Below are 13,170 nucleotides of genomic sequence, written 5' to 3' on the forward strand. Positions count from 1 at the left end.
TGAGAATTTGAACTTTGTATTTTTGTCCGAGTTTGGCCCTAGATGCTCCACGTAAACTGTAGGTAGGATCCTTGTCTTTCTTTCAATATTGTATTTCTAATTTGATATTGTAAATTGTTGTTGTAATAATTTCTTGAGGTCCTATTTTTAGAAGAATTTTTTTTTTTTGAAATTTCTTTATAAGTTCGTGATTTCTAGTTTATATGAAAAGCATAGTAAGAATTTCTAATCATCATACTAAGATGTCTTAAGTATTGACTTAAGAGTCTATCAAGGCTTAATGGATGTGAGTTTTGTACCCATATCCTATGTCGATCACACTTGATTTTTGGGGTATGGCATCTCAAATAGTTGCTTAGGTATTGGATGTAGGCTCAAGAGGTGGAGTTGAAGTAGGATAAATCATTGTTTCCAATCTTCTTCCCTTGTCTCTTTATATTTCCAGCAACATTTGTTTATGCTATGTTTTAGTGTATGAAATTGAATTTGATATTTATACATGCTCTTACTCAAACTTCCATATGGAAATTGTTTTTACACATATTGAGCTTGTGAAGATTACCTTAGCATTCTTACAAACAAAGTTTAGAACTCAAATTTGCTTAGATTTTTCTTTGAACACAGTTTTGTTGAAAAGGTTTCAAAAGAACTAAAAAAATTCCTTAAACACCCAATTCACCCCTTCTTGGGTGTGTTGCCATATCTAACAGTATTGAGAGGTCAAAATGGGTAAATAATGTGATATATGTGATTAGAAGTGTCAATCAGGTATGTGTAGTCCTTTTGTACTTGGTTCAAGGCCCGCAATGGTCTAATGGGACAAGGAATGAGAATTGAGCACTTAAGGTGCAAGTTTTGAAAGAAAAAGTAGCTTTTTGCACCTGAGTGGCCAATTTTAGATCAGAACGTTAGATCGAGTCCAAACTTTTCTCATTAGATAGAATACGTTATAAGCTTCATGTGCACACTTGAATCACTCCAATCGAACGTTAGATGTGGAAATGGCACACGGTAAAATTTTAACTTTTGAACTGCCATATGACAGCAGAGTTTTACTGTCATATGCATCGCTGTGCATTATGTGCCACGCCATGATACATGGCATAAAGAAGAATAGAGCTTGTGGCTCTTTCAAATAAGGCTTCTTCAACTGTTTTTGTCCCAATTTCCAAAAGGAAAGCTGAATGGCCAGCTATTTTTTTAAGTTTACTTCTGGTACGAACAGTTTTATTGACATCTCCAATGACTTGATCCAGAGGATGATCTTTGTTATTTCTCCACATAGTTGGTTGATGGATTTCCTTAACTTCATTATCTTCAGTCAGAGTCTCAAATTTCTCTTCTATACTTTTTGTGGAGTTGCTTTTCTTAAATTGAAGATTGTTCATTTTCTCAGTAACATCATCAACATCATAGATTTTATTCTTTTCCATGGAAAATTCATCAAATACAACATCTATTGACTCTTCCATGGTCTTGGATCTAATGTTGAATACATGATAGGCTTTACTCCGATTGGAGTATCCAAGAAAAATTCCCATGTCTAATTTGGGATCAAATTTTCATATATTTTCCTTATTGTTGTTATGAAGAACACGTTGCTACCAAACATTTGGAGATGAGATATGTTTGGCTTTCTTCCCTTGTAGAGTTCATATGGCGTCTTGTTGAGTTTAGGCCTTATGTAAGCTCTGTTGATGATGTAGCAGGCAGTACTCATGGTATCAGCCCAGAATATCTGTGACACACCATTGTCACTAAGCATAGCTCTAGCCATTTCATTAAGTACTTTATTCTTCCTTTCCACCACTCCATTTTATTGAGGAGTTCTCAGTGCAGAGAAGTTGTGACTGATTCCATTATCATCACAAAAGTCCATGAAGTCACCATTTTTGAATTTTCCTCCAGGATCAAACCTGATGGACACTACAAAAATACCTTTCTCATTTTAGACCTTCTTGGCAAATCACTACTAGAAAGATGAAATTTAGCGAGGGATAAATCCCTTACTAAATGCCATTTTCCCTAGCTAAATTGCATTTAGTGATGGATTTTGTCCCTCGCTAAATTCGTAGCTAAAAAAGGGTTCACTAAATTTAGCGAGAAATTATATTTCCCTCACTAATTAACAAGGGATTCAGTCCCTCGCTAAAATTAACTAAGGATTGAATCCCTCGCTAATACTATTCAAAATTCGATAACTTTAACGAGGGATTAGTCCCTCACTAATCCCTCGCTAAATATGCCTATATTTAAAAATAATGAGGCCACATCACCTTCCATGTGTGCATCAACTTGTGACATGTCACCAATAACCTCATGCCTTAGCAACCGCCATGTCACCTACCATCTCGTGCCCCATCACCCACCACATACACGACAACTCATGACATGTCATTGTCCACCTTGCACCATGTCACTTGCTCCTTACCATGTCATATATTCCTTATGTTTATGTCAAAGCTAAGACTTGAATCCTTGATCTCATATCATTCAAGCCTTATGCTCTTCTTCTTTGCCAGTTGAACTGAAAAACACCTACATTCATTATATGAAAAATTAAACATATATTATTTAACTTCATAAACATATCAAATAATATATTATAAAAATACATGCATATATACATATTAAATTTTATTTTTAATTATTAATATGTTAAAAATATTTATATTTTATTTAAATTATTCTTATATTATATTTTTAATAAAATATTATTTTATTAATGAAAATCAACTTAAAACAAAGAAAATACTAGATAATTTTATTATAATTTTTATTTTAAATGAAAATAAGTAAGTGTATAATTAAAAGTCATTGTCAAAAGTTAATTTTTTTATAGTAATTAGCTAGGGATAAAATTCCTCGCTAATTATTTTATTTTAGAGAGGGATTGGCAGTCCCTTACTATTTTCCTCACTAATTCTCTTATTTTAGAGAGAAATTGATAGTCCCTCGCTATTTTCCTTGCTAATTTTAAGTCAAGCTATAAAATCAACATCTCTCGCTAATTTCCTCACTAATTTGGTATTTTAAAAAGGAATAGACAATCCCTCACTAATTTGCATTTTTCTAATAGTGAATATACTAATGGTATAAAAGGTTTCATCTTTAGACTTAAGAAAAGAAGTCTAGATAAATCTTGAATAATCATCAACAGTAACTAAAGTATAGAGATTTTCACAAAAACTTTTTACTCTCGCAAGACCCACCAAATCCATATGCAAGAGCTGAAGAGGTTTTTTAGAAGATATAAAATCTTTTGACTTAAAAGATATTTTAGTTTGTTTTTCAAATTGACAAACTTGGCATACTTTCTCTTTATCAAAACTTAAGGGTGGTAAACCAATGACCAAATTATTTTGCAAGAATTTTTCAATTTTTCTTTTATTCACATGAGCCAAATGTTTGTGCTACAAATAACTTTCCTTACATTTACTCAGAAAACATTTTTATAAAAAAGGTTCACAATCTAAATCAACAATATAACAATTACCGTCTCTGTCAAAATGAAGAATTATCTTCCCACCAGCTTTCCATTGGACAATGCATTATTTTGAGTCAAAGATGACTTTATTTCCTTTGTCACAGCTCTGACTTACACTGATAAGATTGTGAAAGAAACCTTTGACATACAGCACATCTTCAATGTTTACTTCTATGCATAATTATCATTTAATAATAATCATTTAATAGTATTTTTATGTTGTAAATTATTTTTAAAATTATTAAAATAAATATTTAAAACCCAGTATCTTTATACACACGTATTAGTTGAAAAATAATCCCCTTCCCCCTCTAATCTAAATGTTGGTTTTGCTTTTTCCTCTAATCTAAAGGATCACGCTTTATATAATAGTTGGACAAAAAATTACCAGGGAAAAACTCTAATTAGCAAGCCAATCCGAGCACATTCATGGGTTCCTTCTCTGTATGTGTGACTGACCTTCTACAAGGTGCTTCGTTAATTGCTTGTATGTGTCTTACTTCAAGTTCTTGTCAATCTCATAATTACTTTTGCAAGCATGGATAGGAGGAGTGTAGGGTTTCTGTATGTGCTTATTAGACCACAAATAAGATGATAGTACTCTCAATGTTCTAAATTATAAAATATTTTTAAACAAAATTTTACATAAAAAAAAACTTACTAAATATATTTAATAATTTTTTTTGTTAAATACAAACTTTTAAAAATACCTTTCATTTAATGTAAAGAGAATGATAGGTAAAGAGAGGAAAGATAATATTGAAATAAACCTATTTAATAAAATTTTATTCTTCTCAAAATGTTTTATATTTGGAATGCTAAATATCTTCAAAAAAAATGTCTTATAATTTACTCCCTTCATCCCTACATGTAAGATATTTTTAACTAAATCATGCCAACCAATAAAAATTATTTATCTAATTAAAAGCACATCAATATTTCAATTTTACCCTTAATTATTATAAATAAAAAATAATCTCTTTTTTTAAAGTAAGTTAATGAGTACTTATCTTTTTCTCTTTTTAAAATAATAAGGGTATAATAATCTATTTATTTAAAAAAATATTAACAATATTTTATATTTAAGAGAAAAAACTTTTTTATATATGAAAACAGAGGGAGTAGAAGAGAAGAAGTATTGGGCATGTTTGAAATTGTTTTTGTTTTATTAGTTTGAAAATTAGTACTCCCTCTGTTAAAAAATGTAAGGCATTTTTAACCGAATCTCACCCCCTAGTAAAATAGTTATTTACTTTTAAATTAACCTTATCTTTTCATATTTAACCTTATTAAACACCCTGCAATAAATATAACGTCATTAATAATAGGGATACTTTTGAAAAAAAAAAAAGCAATGATTACACCTCAAAAGATTAAAAATGCCTTACATTTTTAACATATCACTTCTTAAAAAATGCCTTACATTTTTTAATAAAGGGAGTATTTTATAGATTATGTCTTGAGAACAAAAAAATAATGAAGATATATATTTTTCTCATTTTCTCTTATTCTTCAAAATAATAATCCCAACATATTTAAAAGATATTTCTGTTTTTCATTTTTTTAAAAAAATATTTTATTTTATTATTCTACATTACATTTTTTGACAATATGTTACTGAACATAATTTTTAAATTTTTTACTTTAAAAAACAGAAAACTGTTTTGTCAAATATGCCCATTATACTTAACTTTCACTTAATGCGATCCATAACCAATGCATGTCGCGGGTACACTAATCAATCTCCACACTGCAGCCAGCAATGAAACATCACGCACTGTGGAAACGTGCACGTGAGCATGAAATTGAATATTAGTACAGATAGTAATATAAAAGGAAAATAATTACTCTATTAAAAATTGTAAAACATTTTAAATTGAATTTTATTTAAATTGAACCTTATCCCAATAAATTAGTTAAATGTTTTTGAACTGACTTATTTTTTTATAATTTAAAAATAAACATAAAATAATTTATTTATTAAAGACATTGAAAAAAACATATTAATTATACTTTAAAATATTAAAAATGTCTTAGGTTTTTTAATTGAATATACGTATTTTTCTTGCTTTGTGTATAGTGTATGTGTGTGTATATATTCTTTGACGATTCATGTGCACACGGATATTTTTAAAATATGTCTTACATTTATATTTTTAAAATCATATGGATATTGCTACTCCGACTGAAAAAATACGGATATTGCTCAATTAATTGCTGAAGTTAATATGTGGCGGTGAGAAAAACAATACTCCCCACTTCATTGATCACTTCTTGAAAAGGTAAAGTGATTTATTTTATAAATAATTAAATTGATAATAATATTTTATTTTAAATAAAATGTTTAAATTATTTTTAAAAAGTAAGAGAAAAAAATAAAAAAAGTAATATTATATAATTTATTTATTTTTTTAAGATTATATTTATAATTTTATTAAATTTTTTTTATATTTTTATTATATTAATAGTGATAAAATTAATAAAAATAATTTATAAATAGCAGCTAAGGGAGTACTCCAGAATTCTACGGAAACAGAATGCTACATTGCTTCGGTGGAGTAGTAAAGAGCAACAGTAAAGTGAGGTGGCCAAGTGAATAAAGAAAAAAGTTCTCCCCAAGACAAAAGAATAACTTTTTTTTTTTTTTTTTTACTTGTATCTCTTTTGGCCAGATCTGTGAGGTTGTTGGCGGAACGAAGTGACGAGAAAAGTGAGTTTGGTGGGGAAAGGGAGAGTGACGTAAGACGGCTGAAAAAGTCAAGCGGTGTAAATTATTACTTGGTCTAATGAAACTTTCCTGGAAAACCCATCTATTTCATCGAGTTTGTTCAAAGCGTTTCTTCAAGCTTTAACTCTTTAAATCCCACCACCACGACGAAAAGAAGAGAGAGACAGAGTGAGGGGGAGATCACAGTGATGAGAGAGACACAGACCTTCCTGTTATTCCTCTTCTTCCAACTCCTTTTCATCACCGTCCCGGTCTCTTCATACAGACCAGTTGAGCATTTCGCTGTCAACTGTGGTTATTTCGGCAATATTTCGTCTATTGATAACCGGAACTGGACGGGAGATATCGGCTCCACTGAATTCTCTCTCATAGATCCCGACAAAGCCACCCAGTACGTCAAAGCCGTCGATGCACAAGTCAGCCAAAAAATACCCTACGGCACTGCTCGCCTCTCTGGCTCCGAATTCTCCTACTTATTTCCGGTGACCGACGGCCAAAAGTTTATTCGTCTCTACTTTTACACATCTTTCTATGATCCCCACTTCCTTCGCCCCGATGCCTTCTTCTCCGTCAAAGCAGGGCCTCACACCCTTCTTAAGGACTTCAACGCTTCACTTAACGCCGACGCTGGAGCTTCGGGAGAATTCATCGTACGAGAGTACTGCGTCAACGTTGACCCATGTCAGAGGCTAAACATAACCTTCACACCCAGCCGATCTCATCAAAACGCCTATGCTTTCGTCAATGGAATCGAGGTCGTCTCTATGCCCTCCTATCTTTATTACACAAAACCTGACGACCTACAGGCTATGCTACAAGATGGCGGAACCATCCAGTTTCGTGTCAACAACAGTGCTCTCGAGACTGTGTACAGAATCAATGTTGGTGGGAGGCAGATCGCTCCCGATGAAGATACTGGTATGTTTCGTAATTGGGAACAAGATATTGCCTACTTGGACAGCGGGGAGCGCCCGCAGAGTATATCAGCAGACTTGGGATTAAAGCTGAACTACAAAGATCCAAACTATACCGCACCAGATAAAGTATACAAGACTGCCCGAAACTATGGGATGAAAGAAAAATCCAAATTTAATGTGACTTGGGAGTTTCAAGTGCACTCAGAGTTTACTTACATGGTGAGATTACATTTTTGTGAGTTTGATGAACACATTCAAAATGTTGGAGATAGAGTTTTTCAACTTTTCATAGATGATGTTTTGGTGGAAGCTGTAGCGGATGTGATGATATGGAGTGGTAAGCAGATTTTGGTTCCTGTCCACAGGGACTATGCGGTGTCCACGCAAGGCAAAGGAAACTTGAAGAAAATGAATCTTACGATTAAGTTGCAACCACACCCATATGCAAGAAGCACTTACAGAGATGTTTTATTGAATGGGATCGAAGTTTTGAAAATAAGTGACTACAATGACAATCTCGCCGGTCCTAATCTCGATTTTCTTCCATCTCCCCCAATTTCATCCACGCCATCCTCCAAGTCATCTAGGAATGGAAAGAAAGCAAAGCTAATTTCCATTATCGTTGGGGCATCATCAGGCTTCATTGTGGTGTCTCTTATTGTTTTGCTGATTTTCCGGCAACTGATGAGAGCTCCAGACAATGAAGGAAGTTCATGGTGGGGACAAAAATCAGGAGACTCATCGAAAAAGAACAAATCCCATGGTTCATCATTGCCGTCCAATTTGTGTCGCTGCTTTTCAATAGATGAGATTAAAGCAGCCACAAGTAATTTTAATGATATTTTTATTGTAGGCGTTGGAGGATTTGGTAATGTCTATAAAGGCTACATTGAAGATGGTACGGTACCTGTGGCGATCACGCGGCTCAAGCAAGGTTCCCAACAAGGGCTCCATGAGTTTCAAACTGAGATTGAAATGCTCTCTCAACTTCGTCACAATCATTTAGTGTCTCTTATTGGTTACTGCAATGACGGCAACGAGATGATCCTCGTCTACGAGTTCATGGCTCGTGGCACCCTCCGAGACCATATTTATGATTCTGATAATCCTCCACTTTCCTGGAGGCAAAGGTTGGGGATGTGCCTTGGTGCCGCGCGTGGACTCCATTATCTTCATACTGGTGCGAACCACAATATCATTCACCGTGATGTGAAATCCACAAATATCTTGATAGATGAGAAATGGGTGGCTAAAGTTTCAGATTTTGGATTATCCAAGATAGGACCCATCGGGATGTCCAAGTCTCACATAAGCAGTGGTGAAAGGAAGCATTGGTTACTTGGATCCAGAATACTATAAGCGTCAAAGGTTAACTCAGAAGTCTGACGTTTACTCCTTTGGAGTTGTATTGCTGGAAGTATTGTGTGGGAGGCCTCCTTTGCGACGTAACGTGGAGAAGCAGAAATAAGTTTAGTGGAGTGGGTCCGAAAATGCCATCGCGAGGGTGTGATTCATCAAACTGTTGACCCTTTCCTGATAGAAAGTATCACACCAGAGTGCTAAAGCGACATGGCATTACAATGTTTAGTGGATGATGGGAATGAACGGCCTTCGATGAACGACGTTGTGTGGGGCCTAGAGTTTGCGTTGCAGCTTCAGGAAGGGACAGAGGAATTAGTGGGGCTCGATGTGGCGGAGATTGAAGGAAAGAGCGAGGAAAGAGCTCTGCTGAGAAAAGCGACAAATGTGGAAGAAAGTAAAGCAGGGTTCACGAGCAGTGATGAATCAAAAGGCAGCAGGTTGACTGCTTCAAGCAGTGAAGACCAGTCTTTAGTTTCTGGGTCGCTCTTCTCCGAGTTGGGTCATCCAACTGTTCGATGATAAAGAGAAGTCCCAAAAAAAAAAACAAAAAAAGAACATAGGTTATTATTGCTCTGTGATAAATTTTTTGTTCATTTCCTTAGTTAACGACGTTGTATGATTGTATATATGACTGTTGCTGTGACGCCTATTGGAACTTCTTTTCTATCTGCCTGTGTGTGTGTGTGTGTGTGTGTGTGTGTGTGTGTGTGTTAGAGGAAAACAAATTAAACAAAAAATTGCGATTTGTCAATGCTATAGATATGCAAGTTGAAAATTAAAATAATTAATTGTTGCAATAAATGAAATAAAATACGCATGATACAAGATGATGATATATGAACACTTCCTATATTTAAATCTTAGAGTATAACTTATAGCTCCAACTTAATAATTTAAAATTTGAAAATCGTGGGTCAATCATCTGGGAAATATTTTCACGGTCTATAACCCCATCTCCAATTGGGGAAATACCCCATCTCCAATTGGGGAAATAAAATTATGGAAAACCACATGCCAGTGGACAGTGGCTGGAAATCTCCACATAGTAAATAGATTAATTAGCATGGCTTCAATTTACTCATTCATAATCAGGGCTCTTCGTCATAATAATGTTTTCAATTTCTTCCCCAAACAAGATTCTTGCGCAGGAAGTCCTTGAACTTATAAGTTCCGTGGAATAAATCTGTAGATGATGTCAGCACTCGAATGTGGTGGTGGTAATATATGTCATGAGTTTCACGTTAGAAAACCTCACAAATGAAGTGTGATTTATAAATTTAAAGGACTATTATTCCATCTAATAGACTATTTTTTTGGAAATGAGTTTTCCACTTCTCCCTTTAAATTTTTGCTCATAACATATGTTAACTTCCACAAGAAATATCATCAATAAATACATTTATAAGACCAAAATAATAATAAACCGCAAAAACATGTTGCTCTTGTAAGTAATAATAGAATACTAAGTTCTTGTTATATTTGAATCCTTCCCTATGAGCAACTTGTAAGTCGTAATAGGAGCATATTTATTATTAAGTGTTGATTTGAATATTCAAAACAATAATAATACAAGCACAAAGAGCCATATCCAGTACTGTGCTTCTGAACTTGCTTGGAAGGAGCAAGCTTTAGGAATTAGTCAATCTCTCAGTCAATGTTTTGAAACCTGAACCGGACATCGACCCAGAAAGAGTAACGGATTACAGTTTTCATAGTCTAACCGGTTAGACCGGCGGTCGAACCAGTAACATAAATATTAAATAAAAAATAATATTTATATGCGTAACTATATAAATAAAACATTAATTTGTCAATTGTGCTTGGAATCTTAACTCTAAAAGCTAGATGCTTGGACCGTTAGAGGTAGAGGTAGAGGCATGTTAGTATAAGCTTGTGATCTTGAAAGAAAATGCTGGAGCTAGAGGCACGCCATCATGTCATAACTCACAAGCTTCTAGTCTTGATGCCAAAGATTGAATCTCTAGAGCTGGAGGTAGAGGTTGGAGGAGAAGTTAGAGATTGAACTTGGGCCATGAAGGAGAGATTATAGAAGAGAAGAAAAGAGAGAATTAGTGATTAAAGAAGAAAAATTGTGAATCTAAACAACTTAGCCTAAATTTTTTTTTTTAAAATTTTTTTTGCTTTGAACCGGGTTGACCCGACTCCGGTTTTCGGGTCAAAGTCGATTCTCTCAAAACTGGCATGTTCAATCCGGCTCAACCTGGGTCAAATGTCATATTGGTTCAATTGGTTGAACCAAATCATTTTACTCAGCGAGTGACAATCGGACCGTCCGATCCGGTTCAATTTTAACAACATTGGTCTCAATGATGCCAGTTAAAAAATGACACACACACAGTCACACACAGGATACACAATAAGAATAGTGTCCTTGTCATTATTATTTTTTCGTTGTATTAATCCTATCTTGTAATTATTATTATTTTACCAACTGTAGCTTGTACGTAATTAAATTGATCCATCAAAGCACGAGATACGCTATCTTTCAAGTCTTAATAGATCAACAAGCATTTTCATGTTAAGATATACATATATATATATATATATATATTATGATATGAGTTGGTTTCAAAGTTTTGTACGTTTGTGTGTGATTAGTGATATTAATTGACGCTTAGATTTAATATTATTAATTTGTGACAAATAACTTATGAAAAAATAAATCATATTGAGAAGACTGCTTTGAAATAGATTTCATAGAAGACTCAACTCTGAAATGGGTGGGTGGCTCCGGAACGTGATGTGCGTGTGCGTTGACGAAAGAAAACCATTTTTAATTTAGAGAAGATTCATCCCAAGAGAATATTGAACGTGGAATGACAAACAACTAATTAACCTCATCAATTCCTTCATCGATGGTAAGAAATACATAATTTTTGTTTATTAATTTAAATTTATTAATAATTAGAGTTCGAATTTAAATTATGCATTTAACCTCAAGTACTGTCTTCTCCATATGATGGGTCTACTTTTAGGTAGTATTGAAGAAAGGGCAAGCCTAAACTATAGATCAAGCTCATATATTTAAGCTTAAGCCCATAAATCCTTCTATTTTAAAGTTGATTATTTTTTTAAACTTGACTTTTATTGATCAAATTTATGTTATGTTTGAGGCTGAAAGTCTATTTTTACATTTTTTTTATTTTTTATTTGGAACTATAAAATAAAAAAAAAACACTCCATTGAATAATGTAAATAAATCTTGATAATTGACTTATTTTTTGGAATTCGAAATGCATAGAGGAGAATTAGCCATATATTAATAAAATATTTAATTTTTTATATAATCATAGAGTACTTACTAGAGGACATGTGGAACTAACTAGATTAACTGATTTGGTCTGGCATTTGCTGAGTAGGCATTAACAATTAGATCCACATATTTTGGAAATTTAGCTAGTCCGTCCAAGATGAAGAATTAAAAAATTGACTGTCGTCGCTAAAAGTTGAAATGTCACTACTAAAAGTTTTCAGTGATGACAAAAAGTCGCTACAATGTCACTGCGAGAGCTCTTATCGCTGATTCTATCTGCGATGACAATAAAACTCACTATTGAAAGTTGAGAATTGATGGCGACAAATCACTACTATAAAATACATGTTTCGGAGCACATCTTTAAGAGTGTTTAACCAAAAAAAATGCCCTGAAAAGATGAGGCGGAACATACCAAAGTGCTTTTTTAAAAAAACGCTCCTATATGCCAGGCCCATCGGAGCACTCACCATAAGAGTGCTCCAAAAGAATAAAATAAAAAAAATAAAAAAAATATTTAAATCCTTTAGAAGAGCGCTCTTTGAAAAAGCACTCTAAAAGAGTAAAATAAAACATATTTTAAAAAATATTTAAATCCTTTAAGAGCGGACTCTTTAAAAGAGAGCTCCTAAAAAGACCAACCCTTTTGGAGTGTTGTTTTAAAGAGCACTTTAAAAGAGTAAAATAAAAAAAGTTTAAAAAATTAAATCCTTTAGGAGCCCTCTTTCAAAGAGCGCTCCTAAAGGACTAACTCTTCTAGAACTTTTTTTAGAATAGCACTCCAAAAAAAATTAAAAAAAATATAAATTTAGATAGCCTTTCAAAGAGGTCACAAAATGAAGGTGTATTATAGGAGCGCTCTTTAATTAAAAGAGCGCTCTGATAAGCCTATTATTATTTTTATAAATTTTGAAAGTCCCCCCAATTTTACGTATTAAATTTTAGTTCCCTGTTAGTAATCTTTAGTCCTCTCTCTCATTATTGTGCCGTCCATTCGCCCAAATGAAGCCATCGTTCCATCTCCATTCATCTTTCATGCACCCTTCATCACTGTCCTCTATCAATGCACTGTTCAAAGCTCCATCATTACCATTGAACTGCATTTGAAATCGTAGATCTGCCCTTTTAAATAGCGGATCTGCATTTCAAAATACCATATATGTGTTGCAGCTTCGTTGGTGCTACAGTTGCATTAGAGTCACCTGTCAACTGGAAGAACCTGCCACCATCACCTCTACTCTGAAACGAACGATGTTTGTCTGCCGTTCATCCGCCCCAAAAAGGCTACTAAAGGTATTTTTTTAATAATTAATATTATAATAAATTATTATATAAATTTTGAAATAATTTAGATATAAATATATATAGATAATCTGGGATTGAAATTATTTATATTGGAATT

At 33.4% G+C, this 13,170-nt stretch overlaps 1 pseudogene; it reads left to right on the forward strand.

Moving 5' to 3' along the window:
• Window positions 1–6,322: 6,322 nt before the first annotated feature.
• On the forward strand, window positions 6,323–9,143 carry LOC129319357 (receptor-like protein kinase FERONIA; annotated as a pseudogene).
• The last annotated feature ends 4,027 nt before the right edge of the window (window positions 9,144–13,170 follow it).

The sequence above is a fragment of the Prosopis cineraria genome, unplaced genomic scaffold, assembly GCF_029017545.1.
Source record: "Prosopis cineraria cultivar Desert tree isolate PC_DT_omini unplaced genomic scaffold, ASM2901754v1 PC1, whole genome shotgun sequence".
NCBI lineage: Eukaryota > Viridiplantae > Streptophyta > Magnoliopsida > Fabales > Fabaceae > Prosopis > Prosopis cineraria.